Here is a 21,725-nt window from a genome sequence, read left to right on the forward strand (position 1 = left end):
AGTATGAGAACCTACAGTGGCAGACAAAAAAAACTGCATCACTTGTGAATTTTGCAAATAATGTGTTTTGTACTGCATTGTGGGTTGCAGAAATGTTTGAAATGAATTTATTAGAAGGGATATATACGAGGTGTGACAATAAAGTTTCTAGAATAATTTTGTTTCCGTAAAAGTGGCCTCTCTGTAAACTGTTACGTCCTCCCTCTGTGTAGCCTGAACACCCACCCTCCCTCTACCTGCATGCAAAGGGTAAATGTCATCAGTCATTTCAGTCATTGTACAAGTTGGTTCGTGTAAAGACATGTTTGAGTTCCGTGTTGCATGAAAAATGGAACGCAATTTAGAGCAAAGAGTTGTGATAAAATTTTTGGTGAAAAGTGGCGAATCATCAATGGATATTTATGAAAAGTTGACCATTTATGATACCATGTTGAAACCACGCGTTTTCAATTGGGCAAAACAGTTTCGAGAAGGACGCGAACCTTTGAAGATGCTGAGCATTCAGGGTGTCCTTCCACGACTCGACACGACGAAAACATTGTTCGTGTGCATGATCTTGTTCGAAGTGATAGACCGTTAACCACAAGAATGATTGCCGAAAAACTAAACGTTAATCGGAAAAGTGTTAGATTAATTTTGACTGAAAATTTGTTGATGAGGAAAGTGTGTTCAAAGCTGGTACTGAAAAACCTCTCTCTCTCATGAGCAGAAAGAAATTCGGTGTAGTGAAAGAGTTTTTAACTTCAAAATTGATCACAACACTGCAGCACCTTCCGAATTCACCTGATTTGTCTCCTTATGACTTCTTTTTATTTCCTCGACTAAAAGGAGTCATGAAAGGAACACATTTTCAGTCAGTTTCTGAAATTCAGAGTAATGTAACACGGGTAATAAAACAGATACCAGAAATGTTATGATCAATGGATCCTACACTGGAATGTGTGTGTGTGTTCAGTCTGAAGGGGGACTATTTCAAAGGCGATGGCCTCATATCTGTATAATTTTCATAATAAAATTTTTAAATGAATTATTCTTGAAACTTTGTCACACCTCATATATCTCTGTGAATGAAATCCAATAAAAAGACCACCTAATATACATAATTGCCATAAATACTTCCCAAAGGGTAAAATGCGTAATTAATGAAAATATGAGAAATCATGCAAATGGCAATCATGACAACCAAACATACATTTTATTGCATTTACATATACAAACTGAAATGACAAGTTAACATAATAGTATTATGTACTGTAAATCAGCAAAATAAGTCCTCAATATTTTGTTGTTCCTCCTCGAGCTGCAATTACAGCCTTGCAATGACCTGGCATAGAGTTATTCAACTTCTGGATATATGGTTGCCCAATTTCATGGTACCACACCCTTAAAATGTTCTCTTGCAGCTGAATCTTACTTGTTGGCTTCTTCTGAGCAATTTTAGACATTATGTACCAGCAATTTTCAGTATGGTTCAAATCTGGACTGTTGCCAGGCCAGTCCAACACTGTAATGCCAGCATTTCTGAAGTATGACTGCACCTTAAGGGAGAAAAACGAGGGTAAACATTGGTGTATGTGTTAAGCCTTGTGAGACAAGAAGACAAACTCATCATTAAATCTAAATAGTATAAAACTTACCAATTTTTCTGTGTGGCAAGGTGCTGGGTCCTGTTGAAAAACGCAATTTTGGATGTCTGCATGGTAATCCCTAATAACAGGTTTCAGGGGCTCCTCCAAGATAGCAGTGTAGGTTTCTGCATTCACTGTTCCATTAATAAACTTAATTTGCCCCACCCCTTTGCTTGTTGTGAATCCCCAGACCATCTGACCGGCAGGGAACTTTACAGTCGGCGTTATACAGTCAGAATGGTATGCCTCCGATTTTCATCTTCTGACATAACACTTCACATCCGAGCCATGCAGGTTGAATTTTGATTCGTCAGAAAAGATGACAGTGTCCTATTGCTCTTTTGTCCATGAAACATGCGTTTTAGCCCAAGCAAGTCGCTTCTTCCTTATTTGTTGGGTCAACAAAAGGGCTGATAATCATGCAGGCCACATTCCGAAAACCATCTTTGGATAGTTCATGCACTTGTTTCTACACCAGAGGCCATCTCAAAGTCTAGTTTTAGATCAGGAGCACTAGCATGGTGATTACGAAGGCATAGCCATTTCAAATATTGATCTTGGGAAGGCGTAGCCACTCTCTTATGGCCTGATCCAGGTCTTCTCTTCACATCACCGGTTTCACGTTTTAATTTCAGCACCTGGGATACTGTTGACTGGTGGCAGCCTATTTTATCAGTGCTAGCATGCATAGAAAGCTCTTCCTAGGACAATGCAGCAGCAAAATTTTTTTTTCTTGGTGTCAACTGAACATATGGAGCAATGCTTACACCTCCACAAAACAGGATACTAATAAGCGTGTATACCCTTCCAACACCATATTTATAGAAATGGCTGTTGCAGTACCTTGCAATTACTGTCTTATGCAATAGAAGCATTATCTGATGCAATACCATTGCTTTGCGACAAACAGAATGACTGTAATCAAGCAGTATCTTATACGTTTCACTACAAATGTTACATTTTTAAGGTGATGCAGTTTTTTTGGCTGCCACTGTACTATGATAGTCTGTTTCAGAATTTGCTGGCTCTCATCTTATAGTAAGTAGTCCCCTTCAGTATCTCTGATTGATTTTTGAATAATGAACAGTTCTATTCATTATTCAAAGTATCCCCTTCAGTATCTCTGATTGATTTTTGAATAATGAACAGTTCTGTTCATTATTCAAAAATGCACAGAACTATTCATTATGGAATTTAATTACCCATAAATTATTTCCCTTTTGTTTCTAAAGGTTTAAAGTTTATTAAAAGACTTATTTTATTTACAAATATAAATCATGTTTGTATTACCTTTTTTAAAATATATGTTTTAGTGTATGTTGCACTGAAATATATGTTGATACCGACCTACCAAATAATGAAGTCAGGATCCATATTTTGTCAGTGCGGCTTTAGTCACTGCAAAATGAATTAAAAAGTAAATTTTAGAACAGAAAATGAACAAATAACTTTAAAAGATGGCATATTGCATTTTGTAATAATTTAATTGTAATTTATCTGTAGCATTGCAGGTAAATTATGTGATAACATAATTATTATTATTAATAATAATTTGAAAGAAAGGTTCCAGAATACTATTCTGTAGTTTTATAGCATGTTGCAGTTGAAAATCAGATCTGTATTTTTTTATTCAAAAAAGTGTTACAGATTCAGATTTCTCAAAAGTTGGCAGGTATGCATATATCGTTTGGTATATTTTTCCATTTATTTCAGTGAAAAACACAGTTAAATTTAAAGGTTGCACATGCTCATTCATCTCTTGATTGTTTGGTTATAGATTAAGCAGTTAACATTAATAAGTTAGTTTATGATTTAAAGGACTGCATGCCCAAGAAAAGAATATGGCTAATCCAATTAACATGAGAGGTTGGTCCAAAAAAGTGTTTGTGTAATGCAAATACCAAAATTCCATAGAAAACCTTGTAAAAGGTGACAGATGCATGCAAAATAATAAGAGAGATGAATTATAACTACTGTACAGTATACTGTACCATGCTGCATGTATTTTAATTCGCTTAACAGCATATAATCAGCATGAAAGTATGGTAACTGTATATGTATGCCTGTACATGTATACAGTGAACTTTTCAAGCAAATGCATTTAAAATTAACATGAAAGGGTAAAACTCTAATTTTGAAGTTTTTGTTTTTTAAATATTGAGAGATTGCTGTCTTGATTGATTGTTTAAATATATATATATATATATAAATTTGATGTAGAAATTTTTTTTTTTTTTTTTTTGGTAGTTGTTGGCACATCGGCTTCTGTGGCCATAATGCACCTCTCAAGGTTTTTGCAGTACTTTGATCCAAGCCCGAGGCGGGGTTTGAACCCGTGACCTTTGGGTTGCCAGGAAGGCACTTTACCCACCCGGCTAGTCCGGTCAGCGATGTAAAAATGCTGTTTACATTTCTTGACACTTGAGCTGCATTAATTGATAAGGTCATGTTTGAAAATTGTAAGGCTTCTCTATATAAGAGAATAATTAAGAAAAAATTCTTGCAGTGCTGTTTTGTAAGTCCGCATCTAGGATGTCTGATCTGTTAAGTTTTAGAATTTGCATAATTTTCTGAGGTCTTTAAGGCCAACTTATTTTGAAAAAGTGACATTTTCATTTCTCAAAATGGAAATATTATCCTCCATTGCAGTGGCCATATTTTTTTTTTTTTTTTTTTTTTTTTTCCTGATGACATTTAGGCATTTCAATGATACCTGAGCCTAGGCCTCACTAATAATGTCACTTGCATCTTTGATGTGCAAAAATTACACAATAATTTCATTATTAATGTGTTCTTGTCTAGGTTTGTTTCTTTAATTAATTTTGAAAATGAACCGTATATATATATATATAATGGGCTTTAAAAGTTGTATAATTCCTTGGTCCATAGGGTGAATAATGGAAATTGTGTTGGAATATAAGAACACAACTTTACTATTTTGTGAAAGATTTATAACATTATCAAGGACTAACAGGGTGCCTCAGTGGCCTGGTGCGGTGCCTACGCACTGCCAGGTGGCAGTGCGTAGCACACACTTCTTGATTAGACCGGGGTTCGAGCCTGTGACCACCAAATACAGAGGATGCAGAAAGATCAGGGAATGACCACCACATATCCCCAGAGCAATATGGCCTTAGTTGCTAATGCTCCTAAAAACCAAATAATAATAATAATAATAATAAAATAATGACTAACAGAATTTTAAAGTCATGTTTACAATATTCCTTTGTTTCTTCCATGAGACTCGAGGAAGTTTTAGAATGATAAACTATAAAGATTTTAATTTAAAATCGCCTTTTGTATTGCTTCTGAGCATAAAAGCGCAGTGATTTTTGCTGTTTTCAAAAGTGTTTTCTTTCCAAGACATGTAAGTTTTACTGGGCATATTCTTCTTGCTACCTTTAATTATTTTTTTCCAAAATTTTTGAAAAATTATCTGCTTCTTCAGCATCTGCACTGCAGATTCTCCAATTTTTTTAATGTCCTGTAAGTTATTCTGCTTTTGAAATCAATTCATCAAAACAACCAGCACTCACTTGTGCTGAATAGTTGAAAATCTGATTCATTTTTACTCTACCACTTTATATAAACTTCTAGTTTTTTGTAAAACTGACTTAGAAGCACATACACTGTTCTGTTTCTGATCCTTGATCCACATTGACAGCAACTTGTCCATCTTTTCTAAACATGATATGACCTTATATAACTTACTCTTATAGCACTTACTGATACCTTAATTAAACTTAAGAAGGACATTACGTGGAGTAATACCATGTAAGAAAGATTTAAAATAAGACACTTCTCCATGTGAAGTATTTTAATTAGTTTGTTGGTATGCAAAGGACAATTGGTACAACTAGACCTTCAAAGAATCCAAGCAGCTAAATAAATTGGCTGTGTTTCAGATTTCAGTATTGAATTTTATTTATATTAGGATTGTTTGGGATCTAATTGTACCAATTTTTTTTTGTACATCAATAAACTAATTAAAAATACTTCATGTGGAAAAAGTGTCTTATTTTAAACCTTATTTACTAATATCAGTTTTTAATTGAATAACATCACAGTCAACAAAAAAGGAAATTCATTATAGTTGAAAAAGCACTACTATGATAATTGTTTCAGATCTTACTTACTTATCAGACAGCAAGTGGTTTCAAATAGCAACCAAGCAGTATGTGGAAGAAAAACTTCTGGTTGAACATGTAATGAAATTTACCGCCCTGGTATAAATAACCTCTAGTACTGGTCACCATTGGCCCAAGACTGAAAGACATAAAAATAGAATGCAGAGAAGCATCTGTTATCCAATTGTTTTAATGCCTATATTAAAGTAAAATCCAGATCCTTTACTAATTTAATTTTGTATTATTAAGTGGAATCGGATTTCAAGAGCATCATAATGAATTTGCCATTAAAAGTTTTTCTGAAATAAAAAAAAAAAAAAAAATCAGAAAAAGTAAAGAATTTTGAACCAGTGAGCATATTTTGACAGTGGTGAAGAAGTGGAGCTAACAAAATGGAGTTTAAACTACTGTAGAACCTTGATTATCCAAGAAAGGGAATTCATGTAAATGCTGGTTAATCAAAAAAAAAAAAAAAAAAAAAGATTATTCACAGGAAATGCATGATTTATGTGTAGAGCGCTGTGCGCCAGGAATATTTTATTTTCGAAGGAAACACAGTGATACTCAACACATGTCGGACACCTCGTGAACTACTAGCTCAAGGTAGTTCGCAAGTTCAACATTACTTATTAAGTTGTTTGGACCTAACTACTTAATAAATGGAACTGTTGGGTATTTATTTTGGCCTAGGGGCACTGTAAACCGAGAAAGTTTGGAAACCTCTTACTAGCCTATAAGAGAAATTTGTCTGTGTACATAACTTAATTTTACATTTTGTAAAAGAAGGACAGAAGATAAAATAACTTGCAAGAAGTAATCTGATATTATATATATATATTTTATTTATTTTTTTTTCCCCTGTCAAAATTGTTTTTGCATGTATTAGTTCTAATTTTACTTAAATATAAAATGACACATTTGTTTAATCAATGTTTGATAATGAAAAGATTTGTACAGAATACAAAAAGTCTGACACTTGGTTGCCATATGAAAACAATTAGCATTAGCATTATTAGGGCAATATGATGCAAGAAAGCAAGCTTATATAGCATCAGCCAAAAAAAAAAAAAAAAACACCCTTCCCATTTTGCCCATCCATTCACTCCAAACGTTTGTCTAGTTCTGCCTTGAACTTATTTAAGTTGCAGACCTTCACTACAACAGATGGAAGTTTGTTACAACTATCAACCACCCGCTGGCTAAAGGCAAATTTATGCCCCCTCAGGTGAGTAATCTGAGCAAGAATCCCATCAGCATTGAGCTTGCTCAATCCATTCAAAGCCTTATACACCTCAATCTCTCTCTATACCTGAATTGCAGAAGTATAGAGAGAAATTCATGCATTGGGAACCCATGGTATATTTATTTTATAAATACAAATAATTACTATAATAGCATTTTTAAAAAAAAATGCCCTGCAATGCTAATCATATGCATGGTTTGATTAAATCTGTATTAATCCAGATTCCAGAAAAATGCATGACAATTTAATTTTATAGTTCATGGGTGTAAGTTTATCTTATGCTGGCTAGATAATGCAGGAATTTGGCTTTGTATATAGGAAATGCAAATATTGAAAAATTCTCAGGAGTCATCATTTCAACATTATTTAAGAATGGTCACCAGTAATATAATAATAATGTTTCTTTATTGACTAAATCATAACATACATGATTCCGTAAACAGATACACAGAAGAATCTAACAATGCATTGTCTAAACAAGTGACTAACTACAGAAATACAAAGTACAGCTGCATTGCAAAATTAGCATTTTGCTATAAAATAGCAAAATGCTATTTATTTTGTCACTCCTGAGAACTGGCATCTGGGTGGGATCATTTCCAGGTTCCCTCCCCAAGAGTTGTCAATTTTATGTTTACTACACAAGTCCAAAACTAACAAAACACCTTTCATGCATGCCACATGAAAAGAACTAGTTGGTAGTTTACCCTTTATTATTAAACATTGGCACAGTCCATTAATAATTTAGTGGTAACGACTTTCAAAAAATGCAGTATACTATATAAAATATTGGTGTAAATACACCATAGATAGCTCATAAAAGAAAAACTACAATAGTAGTGTAAAGGCATCGATTTAATTTTATCTCATATTGTGACTGCCTTCACAACTAGTTACCACGCATTACCTCAAATAAGTAATGCTTCACTAATAGAGAAGACTATTGATAAGTGGGTACCACCACCCAGATGGCACTGTTTCAAGGTTGTTAGCCAATTGTCGGTGGGCAGGGAGGTGCCCTGATGTTGCGATCATGCCACCCTAGATGTGTAGTTAATTCCACAATATGAGAAATGCCAAAAGGTGTAAAAAAAATAGTATTATTTTGTTTTGCCAACAAGCCTTGAAATGGTGCTGTTTGGGTGGTGGTGGTGCCCACTGAGAATAAGTAACAATAGTCTTCTCTATTAGTGAAGCATTACTTATTCAAGGTAGTGCAATACACGGTAACTCATTGTGAAGGTAGTCACAATATGAGTTATAATTAAATCGATGCCTTTACATTACTATTGTTATTTTTCTTTTATGAGCTATCTGTGGTGTATTTATGCCGATATTTATTGTATAATTTAAGCTCATATTGTATTATGCCTTGTGCATTTATATTATAATATATAAAATGCAGTATATAAAAAAACGTAATTACATGCAAATTGAAATATGACTGCAAGGGTTTCTTAAAATACAAAAATGTATCTCCCCCCCTTAACTTACAATATATATGTCAGGCAATTTTTATTTCATTTTTCAACAAACAGTTTAATTGACCTTTGGTCAGTGCATAAGTTAAAAAATTTTTGATTGAGGGTTTAGGAAAGAAAGGTAGTTTAAAATAATTAAATATTTCATTTAGTATACAAATGAAATTGTTATCCTTGGCATTGCAAATGTGAGTATAAGATTCTCTCTTTCTCATAAGAGAGAGATGATAATAGTGCAGGGAATTTTGTCAGTTAGCATTAGCATTAGTAGAGGCATACGATGCAAGAAAACAAGCTTATGCAGCATCAGCCAAAAAAAAAAAAAAAAAAAAAAAATCCCCACTTTCAACGCTCCATTTGTTCCAAATGCCTGTCCAGCTCAACCTTAAATTTATTTAGGCCATCAAATTCCACGACAAGAGATGGAAGCCTGTTCCACCAATCAACCACCTGGCTAAAAGCAAATTTCCGCAAATCTATTCTACAACTGTCTTTCCTCAATTTGAATCTATGTCCCCTCAGGTTCTTAATATGAGCAAGAGGATGAATCCCATCAGCATTCAGCTTGCTCAACCAATTCAAGGCCTTATACACCTCAATCAGATCACCTCGCAGGTGCCTACTTTCCAGGCGCTGCAATTTGCAGAACTTAAGCCTTTCTTGGTAAGAGCACCTCTTTGTTCCCCTTACCAATCTTGTCCCTTTGTGCTCGTTCTAGCAACTCTATATCCTTCCTAAAATGAGGTCTCCAGACCTCGAGGTGTGGCCTGACCATTGCCTTGTACAATGGGATAATCACCTCCCTGTCCCTGCCAGAAAAATTCCTATATATCATTGACAAGACTCCATGACCTGCCCTAGCAGCCCACCTGCATTGCCTAGCAAACTTCATATTTGACTGCACAATTATCCCCAGGTCTTTTTTCACTTTCCACTTCCCTGAGTGTAGTACCACACAGTTGGTACATTTCTCTTCAGTTATTGCTACCCATATGCAGTACTTTGCATTTGTCAATGTTAAACTTCGGTTGCCACCTCTCAGCCCATCTGCTCAACTTTTCTAGATCCTGTTGCAGAAGCATACTGTCTTTACGGTCGTTAACAACCCTGCCAACCTTTGTATCATCTGCAAACTTGGACATTAGTCCAGTATTCATCAATGATATTGATGAAGATACACAAAACAACAATGGGCCCAGCACCGAACCCTGGGGAACTCCACTAATAATATTTGTCCACGAAGAGCGGTGTCCATTGATTGCCACTCTCTGTCATTCCCACTCAACCATCCCTTTATCCATTGTAGCAACTTACCCTTAATGCCATACCTCTCCAATTTGTACAGCAGTTTTCCATGTGCAACAATATCAAAAGCTTTCCTGAAATCCAAGTATATGATATCAAAATTATTTTTGATATTCAGTTCCTTTGTGACCACATCATAGTATCCAATCAAATTGGTCAGATAAGACCTCCCTTTAACAAAACAATGCTTTGTCTTAACTATTACTGCAGTCTTGTTTAGATGATCCTGCAATACTTCTTTAACCAGTGACTCCATTATTTTACCTGGAACACAAGTTAAACTAACAAATCTATAGTTACTTGTGTCACCTTTTGAACCCACCTTTGTGAATTGGTGATACATTTGCACACCTACAGCCAATGAGGACATCCCCTGAGTCCAAGGAAGCTCTCATAATTAATGCTAAGGGTTTGCTTACACTCTTTTGCTGCCTCCTTAATATAACTGGATAGATCCCATCTACCTCAGCTGCCTTCCTTATATTTAACTTCAACAATTTCTCCTCCACTTTGCTCTCAGTTATTACAAAATCACTTAGCTCCCTGTTAGAGTTTGATAAACTTCTGTCATTCCCCTCATTGAATAACTGCTCATGTATGAATTTAGATGCAAAATACACATTCAGTTTATCAGCTACCTGGGCATGATCATCAGTAGTCAACCCATCTATGTTAAGCAGTCCAATCTGATTCATCCCTTTCCTTCTGGAGTTTACATAAGTAAAGAACTCTTTGCATCTTTTGCCCAAGATTTATTATAATCTGCCTTTGCCTGCCTAACCTCCTTTGTGACTTGATTACAGACAAGCTTATATCTGCCGTCGGCTTCTGTGTCACCTGATAATTTATATGCATCCCATACATTTTTCTTCTCTGCCATGAGCCTCATTAATTCATCTGACATCCATTTAGGTCTGAACCCTGAACAGTATTTCTTAGTTGGAATGAAAAGCCTAGTAGCCTCCAAGGTTAAGTCCCTGAATACTTCCCATTTAGAAATCAGTGTTGGTAACATCATCAGTTGACCCACTGTACAGAATTTAAAAACTGTCTGATACCCCTGTAGTCACCTTTACGAAAGCAAAAGCCCTTCCCTTTAGCCTTGATGGTAGTTACATCTTTAAGTAATTCCCATATCAGTATTTTGTGATCACTGTCACCCAGCAGGTACCTTTATCTGCTAATTCTTAATGCGTGAATAATCACTGCTGATAATCAGATCAAGAGTATGACTCCCTCTGGTTGCCTCTCGAACATGCTGCTGTAGAAAACAGTCATCTAAAAAAGTCTTGCTAGTGTGCGAGTGACCAATCCACAAGTTCCAGTCAATATCTGGTAAGTTAATATGCCCCATTATAAGACATTCACTGGCCACTCTATTTCTCTACACAGTTGCTCATTATACTCATTCATTAGGCCTATAACACACTCTCATTTTTCCTTTCCCAGTACTTATGTCACACCAAACAGACTCAACATTGCATTGTCCACCAACATCAGTTGGATGCACTTCCTTAGATATTTTATGTGGTTCTTAACTAATAGCATAATCCCTCCTCCCTTCTTGTCCTGTCTATCCTTTCTGTACACATTGTACTCCCCAAATTCCAATACTGCATTGCTTATATCTGTGTGACATCATGTCTCTGATATCCCAACAATATCTGCCTTTGATGTCTTGACTAACACTTTAAGCTCATCAAATTTATTAACTATACTCCTAGCATTGGTGTACATGCAAGTATACATGCACCTGTTTCTACTCTTATTTACCCTAACACAGCCCATGTATTTACTTGTTCCACTATGACTCCCAATAGTCATCATCATCATTACTAACTTACACTACTGTACAATGCGCTACCTGAGCAACAGCTCATCTGCACTTAAATCTTTAATGTATAATTTCATCCTTAATTGATTCTTTGCTGTGCCCCCACCCATTTTTTAATTTTATAATTCTTTCATAATTTTTTCCCCTTTTCTTTTCCCTTTTTTTTTCCTTCTCTACCCCCTTTTCTCTCTCTCTCTCTCTTCCCCCACTTTTTTTACAAACTGTAAACTCACATAAAACTTCCAACTCAACAATTGCTAATATAAATAAAAACTCATCAGTGTAGAAATAACCGATATAAATAGCTCAAAATATAAAAAAAATAACTCAAATGTAAATAAAAATAAAATAGCTAAAAAAATGTAAATGAAGATAAAATAGCTTAAAATAGCTCAGCATTGTTATGGGCCTGTATGAGAGCTTGAAGGACAGGGTGGATGCCCTCGAAGGATTAAGAGTGAGGGGCCCATCAAGCTCTCAGCTGCCCACACCAATGCCAGAGCTTGCACTTCACGCAACACAGCGGCAACCCCCAAGACAGAATGCACTGGTCCCAAAGGAACTAGTAGTTGTTGGTGACTCTATTGTCAGGGAAACGGGAAACATGCTTTGTAAAAAGGATAGGTGGAACAGGACCAGGATATGTCTGCCAGGGGCAAAGGTTGATGATGTTGTAGAACAGATATCATCTTTTAAGGGCACAAAAGGTGATATCGTTGTACACGTTGGCACTAATGATATTAAGAGTAGGAGACCGGCGGAATTACTTAACAAGTACAGGTCACTGTTGAAAAAAAGCCGTGAATTAGGGTTGAATTTGAAAGTGTCTGCAATTCTGCCCAGACACGATACGAGGGAGTATATATGATGAGAGCCCTGTCGATCAATTCGGCCCTGGAAGGATTGTGCAAGGCTCAAGGGGTAGAATTTTTTTCAGCCTGGTCTGTACTTGTTAACAGGAGAGACTGCTTCTACAGGGATGGGATACACTTAAATAGAAAGGGTGCAAGAATGTTTGCTGATGCTATCGAGGCAGTGTTAGGTGGGTCAGAAAACTGCTAGATTGGGGGGGATACAAGGACTAATAGATTAACAGTAGTCACTGGCAGAGGTGAAAGTGATTCTTGCACTGCTTCTATTGGAATGAGCTGCAGTCTGGAAAATAAGATGCAGGATATTTCAGAGACTGCTGGGAATCATTGGGGTACAAATAAACACATAGGTTGTGTTAGGGTAGCCAAGAAAAAGAACAAGTGCATGTATACTTGCATGTACACCAATGCTAGGAGTTTAGTAAATAAATTTGATGAATTTGAGGTATTGCTCAAAACATCAAAGGCAGATATTGTGGCGATTTCAGAGACGGGGTGTCACACAGATATAAGGAATGCAGAACTGGAATTTGGGGAGTACAATGTCTACAGAAAGGATAGACAGGGTAGGAAGGGAGGAGGGGTTATGCTATTAGTTAAGAAATACATAAAATCCAAGGAAGTGAAGCCAGTCGACATTGCTGGACAGTGCAGTGTCAAGTCAGTTTGGTGTGACATAAACATTGGGAGATCAAAATTGAGAGTAGGAGTGTGCTATAGGCCTAATGACTCTGATGAGTATAATAAGAAACTGTATGGGGAAATAGAGTGGGCCAGTAAATCAGAGAGTCTTATAATGGGAGATTTTAATTTCCCAGATATTGACTGGAATTTGGGGGCTGGTCACTCACACACTAGCAAGGCTTTTGTGGATTTATTGGATGATTGTTTTCTACATCAGCATGTTCGGGAGGCAACTAGAGGGAGTAATACTCTTGATTTGATTATCAGTAGTGATTCTTCATGCATTAAGAATCTGCAGGTAAATGAACCACTAGGTGGCAGTGATCACAGTGTGCTGAAGTGGGATTTACTCAAAGAGGTAACTACCATTAGGGGTAAAGGGAAGGGTTATTGCTTTCGTAAAGGCGACTACGATGGACTGAGACAGTATTTAAATTCTATACAGTGGAACCAACTGATGATGTTACCAACAGCAAATTCAAAATGGGAAGCATTCAAAGAACTTATATTGGAAGCTACTAGACTTTACATACCAACTAAGAAATATTGTTCAAGGTTTAGGCCTAAGTGGATGTCAGATGAACAAATGAGACATATGGCAGAGAAGAAAAATGCATGGGATACATACAAATTAACACGTGACACAGAAGCCTATGATAGATACAAGTTGATCTGTAAACAAGTTACAAAGGAGGTTAGGCAGGCAAAGGCAGATTACGAGAAATCTTTGGCAAGGGATGCAAAGAAAAACAGCAAAGAGTTCTTTACTTATGTAAACTCTAGAAGGAAGGGGATGAATCAGATTGGTCCACTTGATATCGATGGGTCAACTGTTGATGATCCTGCTCAGGTAGCTAACAAACTGAATGAATATTTTACATCGACATTCACACATGAGGAGTTATTCAGCGAGGGGAATGCCAGAGGTGTATTCAACTCTGGCAGAAAGCTAGAGAATCTTGTAATATCTGAGAGTAAAGTGGAGGAGAAATTGTTGAAGATAAATACAAGAAAGGCACCTGGGGTGGATGGGATCTATCCAGTTATATTAAAGGAGGCAGCAAAGGAAGTAAGCAAACCCTTAGCCATAATTATGAGAGCTTCCTTGGACTCAGGGGAAGTACCCATGGACTGGAGATGTGCAAATGTGACCCCAATTCACAAAGGAGGATCAAAGGGCGACACGAGTAATTATAGCCCTGTTAGTTTAACTTCTGTTCCTGGAAAATTAATGGAGGCACTGGTTAAAGAAGCACTGCAGGATCATCTAGACAAGACTTCAGTTATAGCTCAGACACAGCATGGTTTTGTTAAGGGGAAGTCTTGCCTGACCAATTTGATTGGATACTATGATGCAGTCACAAAAGAACTGGATGCAGGGAATAACTTTGATATTATATACTTGGATCTTAGAAAGGCTTTTGATACTGTTGCACATGGAAGACTGCTGCACAAATTGGAGCAGTGTGGCATTGGAGGCAAATTGCTGCTATGGATAAAGGAGTGGTTGAGGGGGAGAAGACAGAGAGTGGTAATCAATGGACACTGCTCATCATGGACTAATGTTATTAGTGCAGTCCCTCAGGGTTCAGTATTGGGTCCATTATTGTTTTCTGTATTTATAAATGATATTGATGATGGTATATCAAGCTTAATGTCCAAGTTTGCAGACGATACGAAGGTTGGCAGGGTTGTCAAGGACACTACTGACACTATGCTACTGCTACAGGATCTGGAAAGGTTGAGCAGATGGGTTGAGAGGTGGCAAATGAAGTTTAACATTGACAAATATAAAGTACTACATATGGGAAACAGCAACCCCAGAGCAACGTATCAACTCTGTGGTACTACACTGACGGTGATAGAGAATGAAAGGGACCTGGGGGTGGTTGTGCAGGCAGATATGAAGTTTTCTGAGCAGTGCAGATGGGCTGCAAGAGTAGCTAATGGTGTATTGTCGATGATATATAGGAATTTTTCTAGCAGGGATAAGGAGGTGATTATTCCCTTGTATAAGGCAATGGTCAGGCCACACCTAGAGTACTATATACAGGCCTGGAGGCTTCATTTCAAGAAGGATGTAGAGCTGCTGGAACGAGTACAGAGAAGGGCAACAAGATTAGTGAATGGAACAAAGGGGTGCTCTTACGAAGAAAGGCTTAAGTTTTGCAAATTACAGTGTCTGGAGACTAGGCACCGGCGAGGTGATCTGATAGAGGTGTATAAAGCCTTGAATGGTTTGAGCATGCTCAATGCTGATGGGATTCTTCCTCTTGCTCAGAATAATCACCTGAGAGGGCATAAATTCAAATTGAGAAAAGACAGATATAGGATAGACATGAGGAAATTTGCCTTTAGCCAGTGGGTGGTTGGTTGGTGGAATAGACTTCCATCCCTTGTCGTGGAAGTTGATAGCCTAAATAAGTTTAAGGCTCAGCGGGACAGGTATTTCGAACGAACAGAGGGGTGAAGTGGAAGTGGTTATTTTTTATTTATTTATTTTTTTTTTTTTGGGCTGATGCTGCATAAGCTTGCTTGCTTTCTTGCATCTAATTCTAATGCTAAAAAAAATGTAAATAAAAATAGCATCAGTGCAAATTAAACTCTTAAAACTCTATTTACATATGTACTGGATTGTAATTAATGGATTGTATATTTACCCTATATACAATCCATTAATTTCTCAATCTTATATTCCTTATTTCATTAATTCTCTTAGCATAATCCAAAAAAGCTTCATACCGAATCCTATTCTTAAGTAAGTCACTGCGTATGTGTGAGTCAGAACCTATCTTAGAGAAAAATATTTTTCTCTGTTCTGTGTACCTTGCACAATTTTCTAACGCCCGTCACCACCAAATACAGAGGATGCGGAAAGCTCAGGGAATGACCACCGCATTTCCCGGAGCAATATGGCCTTAGTTGCTAATGCTCCTAAAAACCAAATAACAAACAAACAATTTTCCAACACATTATCCGTATCATCAATGTGTCCACATACACACTTCGGATCATTTTCTATTCCCATCTCCACCAACCTTTTCTCATTCCATGCCCAGTTACTATCATTGTAGCCATCAGACCCAAGCCCAGACATCTATCCATTTCTCTTACTACCTTCACTCCAGGCAGGAAGGCATATATGAAATGGCCCTTGTCAGAACAGTTCCACTTTTTTTTTTGCCAAAGACTATCTATTTCTTGTTGCAATTGTTTTCTCTCTCTCTTTATAACCTGCTTCCCTTATGCCTTATTTTCCTCAATACAAGATTTAATCCCCAATATTTATATCCTCTTATTTTTCTTGATTGCATACTCCATTATGCATTTAATCACAACCAAATCAATTGGTTCTTTTCCTGATACCACTTGTAATGCATCATTTGAAACCATTCTACACGACCGTGTCATAGCCAAAAGGGCAAATCTCTGAGCAGAAATTAGACTCCTTTTAACGTGACTATTAGTCACCCTGTGCCCACATGCATAAGTCACAATAGGCACAAAGATACACTTATAGAGGAGATCCAGGGATTTCTCTTTCACTCCCATTCTACTCTACTAATCTTCCTTATTTTAGAGTATATAACCTGCACTTTTTCTTTCAACTTCTGCACGTGAGGAAAAAAGGACATTTTCTCATCCATCTAGGGTATTTGACTACAGGGGCATATGCCACAGATGTTCCTAATATCTTCAAAGTGGGCCTTCTTCTTCTTTCACTCAACCTTCCTCTAGCAGCACCATTTTAGTCTTATCAGTAGATATCTCCATCTTATGCATTATAACCCATCTTTCTAATTGTCCCACAGCTTTCTTCAACCTGTCCTCTTTCCTCTTCTTGAATTGCCTCTCACCATTATTTATAGGCCATCTGCATAAGCCACTGGCTCACATCCATCCCACTCCCGAGCTAGTAGCTCATCCATCACCACATTTCAGCTATATGGGCCAATGACCCCTGCAGGGCTCCTCTATCTACTTCTTATGAGATTTTACCATATCTTTTGTAACTACTGTTACGCTCCTCTGATTAAAATAAGACTTTAACACACCATAGTACTGCCCAGAACGTTTCATCTTTCTCAGCCTTGCTAAAAAAAAAAAAATTCTGCCACCACATTCTGTCAAATGCCCCCTTAAAGTCAATAAAAGGCCGATCGGGCTAGCCAGGTGGGTAAAATGCCTGCCTAGCAACCCAAAGGTTGCGGGTTCGTATCCCGCCTCGGGCTTGGATCAAAGTACTGCAAAAACCTTGGGAGGTGCATTATGCCCACAGAAGCCGATGCGCCAACAACTACCAAAAAAAAAAAATAGTCAATAAATATACCAAGTACTATGTATATAAAGTTCGCAGCTTGAGGCTCTAGCCCTAAATGCGCCTTAGTCTATATACCAAGTACATACTTCTCTGGAGCCTCTTGAACATATGTCACCATTTTATCAATGGCATTTTCAGTAGATTTACCCCTTCTAAAGCCATACTGACTAGATCTACTCATTCTACTTTTTCCATAGTATTCCTCCAATCGATTCATTAGAAATCTCTCCAATAACTTTGCCATTACGGGCAATAAAGCCACTGGACGATATGAGCCTGGGTCCATTACTACCTTATCTCGATGGCGTCTCCATAGCCAGGTGGGCAGGAACAGCAGTGCGTAGCACATGCTTCTTGATTAGACCGAGGTTCTAGCCCGTGATTACTAAATACGGAGGATGCAGAAAGGTCAGGGAATGACCACCACATATCCCAGAGCAATATGGCCTTAGTTGCCAATGCTCCTAAAAACCAAAAATAACATGATATAACCTTATCTCGATTTTTTCAACAACATCTTTATATGGGCCTCCTTCCTTCTTTGGAAATGTCTTTTCCTTTAAACATTTATTAAATACAGTCGATTCCGGTTATTTGGGACACGTCGGGACTAGTGCATTTTGGCCCGATTAAGCGGCTGCCCCAATTATCCGAAGTTTCACGTGAATAGTTAAAAATACAATGTACCCCCCCCCCCCCTTTACAATTAGTTCAGTGTCCAATCAAATCGCGTTACGATGAACTCACCATAGTAAAGTACCGTTGACTATACAATGTGCAGTAAGCGTCGGTTATTGCGATCATGTAACAAGTTACAAAGCTTTAAAAATAGGAATGAAGAGAAGATTCTGAAAATTATTTTTTTTATATGATTGAAGATTCCATGGAAGTGTAAACACATTTTATCATAATAACCAAGGACAGAATTCCAGCTGTCGGTATTATTGCAAATTCAATAAGATCAAGTTAACTATCCGTTTATGATAGATTGCACTAACAGAAAAGCCCAATAAACAGGTGACTGCTAATTGTTTTTATTGTTTTATGGTTGCGACCTCCAGAAATCCGAGTGCTGCGGTCTCCTGCCCCGATTAAATGGCATTTTGTCCCAATTAAGCGAAGTAAACCCTGGCTATTTTCTCGATTGGGTTCCGGTTTTTAAGTTTGTCCTCGATTAACCGGTGGCCCAAATAACCGGAATCCACTGAGGGGTGAAGTGGAAGTGGGTTTTTTTTTTTTTTGCTGATGCTGCATAAGCTTGCTTTCTTGCATCAAATGCCTCTACTAATGCTAATGCACTGTAATAACCAGAAGTTGATTTCCTCATTTCTCTCCAAACTTCTTAATCACCTACGGTAATAAACCATCATTTCCCGGAGCTTTCTTTAGTTTCACCTTCTCCAAAGCTTTTCGCAATTCTTCCTGCTCAAACTCTCTTTCCTCTTCCTGTTCTCTTTCATAACCAATATTCAAACTCCTAATTCTTCTTTGTTCCCTATTCTCAATACTTGGGTGGTCCCTTGGAAACAACAAGGAGAGCAAATACCTCACAGATGATTCCCAATCAATAGTATACGGATCTCCTACTTGCATAGTATGGAATACCTATTCCACCTTCAGTTTTGCAAACAATATTTTGTATGGCAACCCTTATACATCCTTGTTCATTTCCTCCTTAACATATCTCTTCCATGTTTCTCTTTTTTCATATTGTATTTTAACAGTATACTCCCTTCTATACTGCAAGTATTGTCTTTTCAAAGCCTCTTCCTCTATTCCCATCCTTTCTCTTTGGTAACTCCTCCTCGACATGTTCACCCTCCTCCTCATATCCATCAGAACTGTATTCCACCAAGGTACAGCCCTACGTAACCTAACTCTCTTCCACATAGACCCACAGCAACTCTCATAAATTATTTTACTCAAAATCTCACAATTTATTTCAGCCAAGCTGCAATCTAATTCATTCCTTTCTTCACATAACCTCCTATTTACAATATCCTCAATTTTTTTCCAGCATACAGAACTCACTGCACACCCCTCTTCAAATTCATCTCTTCTATTTATTTTAATATCTTGAATTTCATAGAAAATGCATCTATGATCATTTGTAGACCAATCTTCTTTAACCCTCCAATTCCTAATTCTTCCCAATTAAGCATTAGATACTATTGTTAAATCAATATTTGACTCCCCTTGTGTATTATGAAAGGTAGAAGGCTGGCCTAACTCATTTACTATATTCAGTCTCATAGCTATTAAAACTTCCTCCAAATGGTACTTTAGCATTTGACTCCATACTCTTCCCCCCATGTTACTTAGTTCGCATTAGAGACAATGCCTATCACAATTCTTTTTCCACACAACACATTCATTACTTTTTCTATATAATTCAGGTAGGGTTGCAGTTCGTCCAGAAACTGGCAATGTGTACTTACAAGATACAAACTTCCTATTTCACTAACAATTTCAACACATATACCATGAGTATAACCTAACTTATCTACTTGTGTTACCACCAGATTCTTATTTCTTACTATAATAGCAGCCTGGCTGTTCCCTTTCGACTGTATAACTTTATCATCTACTTTATAACCCTTTACAAGGTTCCCAACCACATATGGCTCCTGAAGCAGAAGGACGTCATAATTCTTTTCATCCATTTTTTGACTTAATTGTAGAGCAACACTATATGCTCCTGCCCATTACCTTAAGCTGTCCATAATCAATTCTATTTTTATATTGATCATAAAACTTCTTATACTCACTACAGCTTCTTATTGAATGGCAGTAATTCTTATTCTTCTGCTTGCAATTTATGCAAATAGGATCTTCACTTTTCTTTTTGCAATTTTATATACATGTCCTTCTCCTCCACAGTGTCCACATGTGCTCTTCCCCTTGCACTGATAGGCAACATGCCCATATGACAAACACTTGAAACATTTAGGAATGAGTACAATGTCTTTCACCCGAAACGAGGTCCACTGGCAATATACTCGTCCTTTTTGTACCAATACCTTTCTCAAGCTTTTGGGCACTTCAAATATCCAGTTACTTCCTTCTTTTCCAGAGGAAATTTATTTCACTACCATATCTCTTTTAACCTCTTTTAATTTATATCCGTGCTCTTTCAGATTCTTCTCCCATATTTCTTTTATGAAATCATCTTTTTGCAACTCCTTTAATACATCATATACAATGATTTTCATACCTGGCTTTCGTGGTATTTCTGTTCTAAGACCAGTCTGCCTCAATCTCTCTCTCATTATTCTGCAATTCCTCTATATCCTTTTCCGAATTTACTTCTACTTATGATCCTCTGTCCCTTATTTTTCTTATTCTTTTCGCTTTCACATTCTTTATATATGGTCTTATCTCTTTATTAACCACATCCTATACTTGTTCACTTGTAACTATATCTTCTTTATTTGCCTTAATTAAGGCCACTACAGTCTACCTATCCTTTTCTTTTTCTTCCCTCTTTCTAACACAGAGGCATGTTTCAAATTGATGTTCTTGTTCTTGGACTAACTTTCTACAATTTCTCACTCTAATATTCATAACTCCATTTTCGACATACATTCTTATTGCTTTAGCCTCTAATTGATCCCACATAGAAAGTATATTGTTCATAACAGCCCTTGTTACCTTATTTGTACCGCAAAAGAGAAATTTTTGCAGACTGGTCCTTATCTTCTTTATTTCCAAAAATTCATCCCTTGCTTTCCATGCTGCTGCCCATTCTAATAGAAGCAGTGCAAGGATCACTTTTGCCTCTACAAGCGGCTACTGTTAACCTTTTAGTCTGTGTATCCTCCCAAGCTATCAGTTTTCCGATGCACCTAACACTGCCTCGATAGCATCAGCAAATATTCTTGCATCCTTTCTATTTAAGTGTACCCCATCTCTGTAGAAGCAGTCTCTCCTGTCAACAAGCACAGACCAGACTGAAAAAAAATTCTACCCCTTGAGCCTTGCACAATCTCTCCAGGGCCAAATTGATCGACAGGGCTCTCATCATATACTCCATCCTATCATGTCTGGGCAGAATTGCAGACATTCACCTTCGACCCTAACTTGTGACTTTTTTTCAACATTGCCCTGTACTTGTTGAGTAAATCTGCAGATCTCTTACTCTTAATGTCATTAGTTCCAACATGTACAACAATATCACCTTTTTGTGCCCTTGAAAGATGAAATCTGCTCTACAACTTCATCAACTTTTGA

General features: G+C 37.1%; 1 protein-coding gene across 3 annotated transcripts in view; it reads left to right on the plus strand.

Moving 5' to 3' along the window:
• Nucleotides 1–21,725, plus strand: part of hppy (MAP4K3-like protein hppy) — a 394,076-nt gene that overhangs the window by 238,085 nt on the left and 134,266 nt on the right. The window lies entirely within an intron of this gene.

This window comes from Mastigoproctus giganteus, chromosome 6 (assembly GCF_048544385.1).
Source record: "Mastigoproctus giganteus isolate SK-2022 chromosome 6, ASM4854438v1, whole genome shotgun sequence".
In the NCBI taxonomy this organism is placed as follows: Eukaryota; Metazoa; Arthropoda; class Arachnida; order Uropygi; family Thelyphonidae; genus Mastigoproctus; species Mastigoproctus giganteus.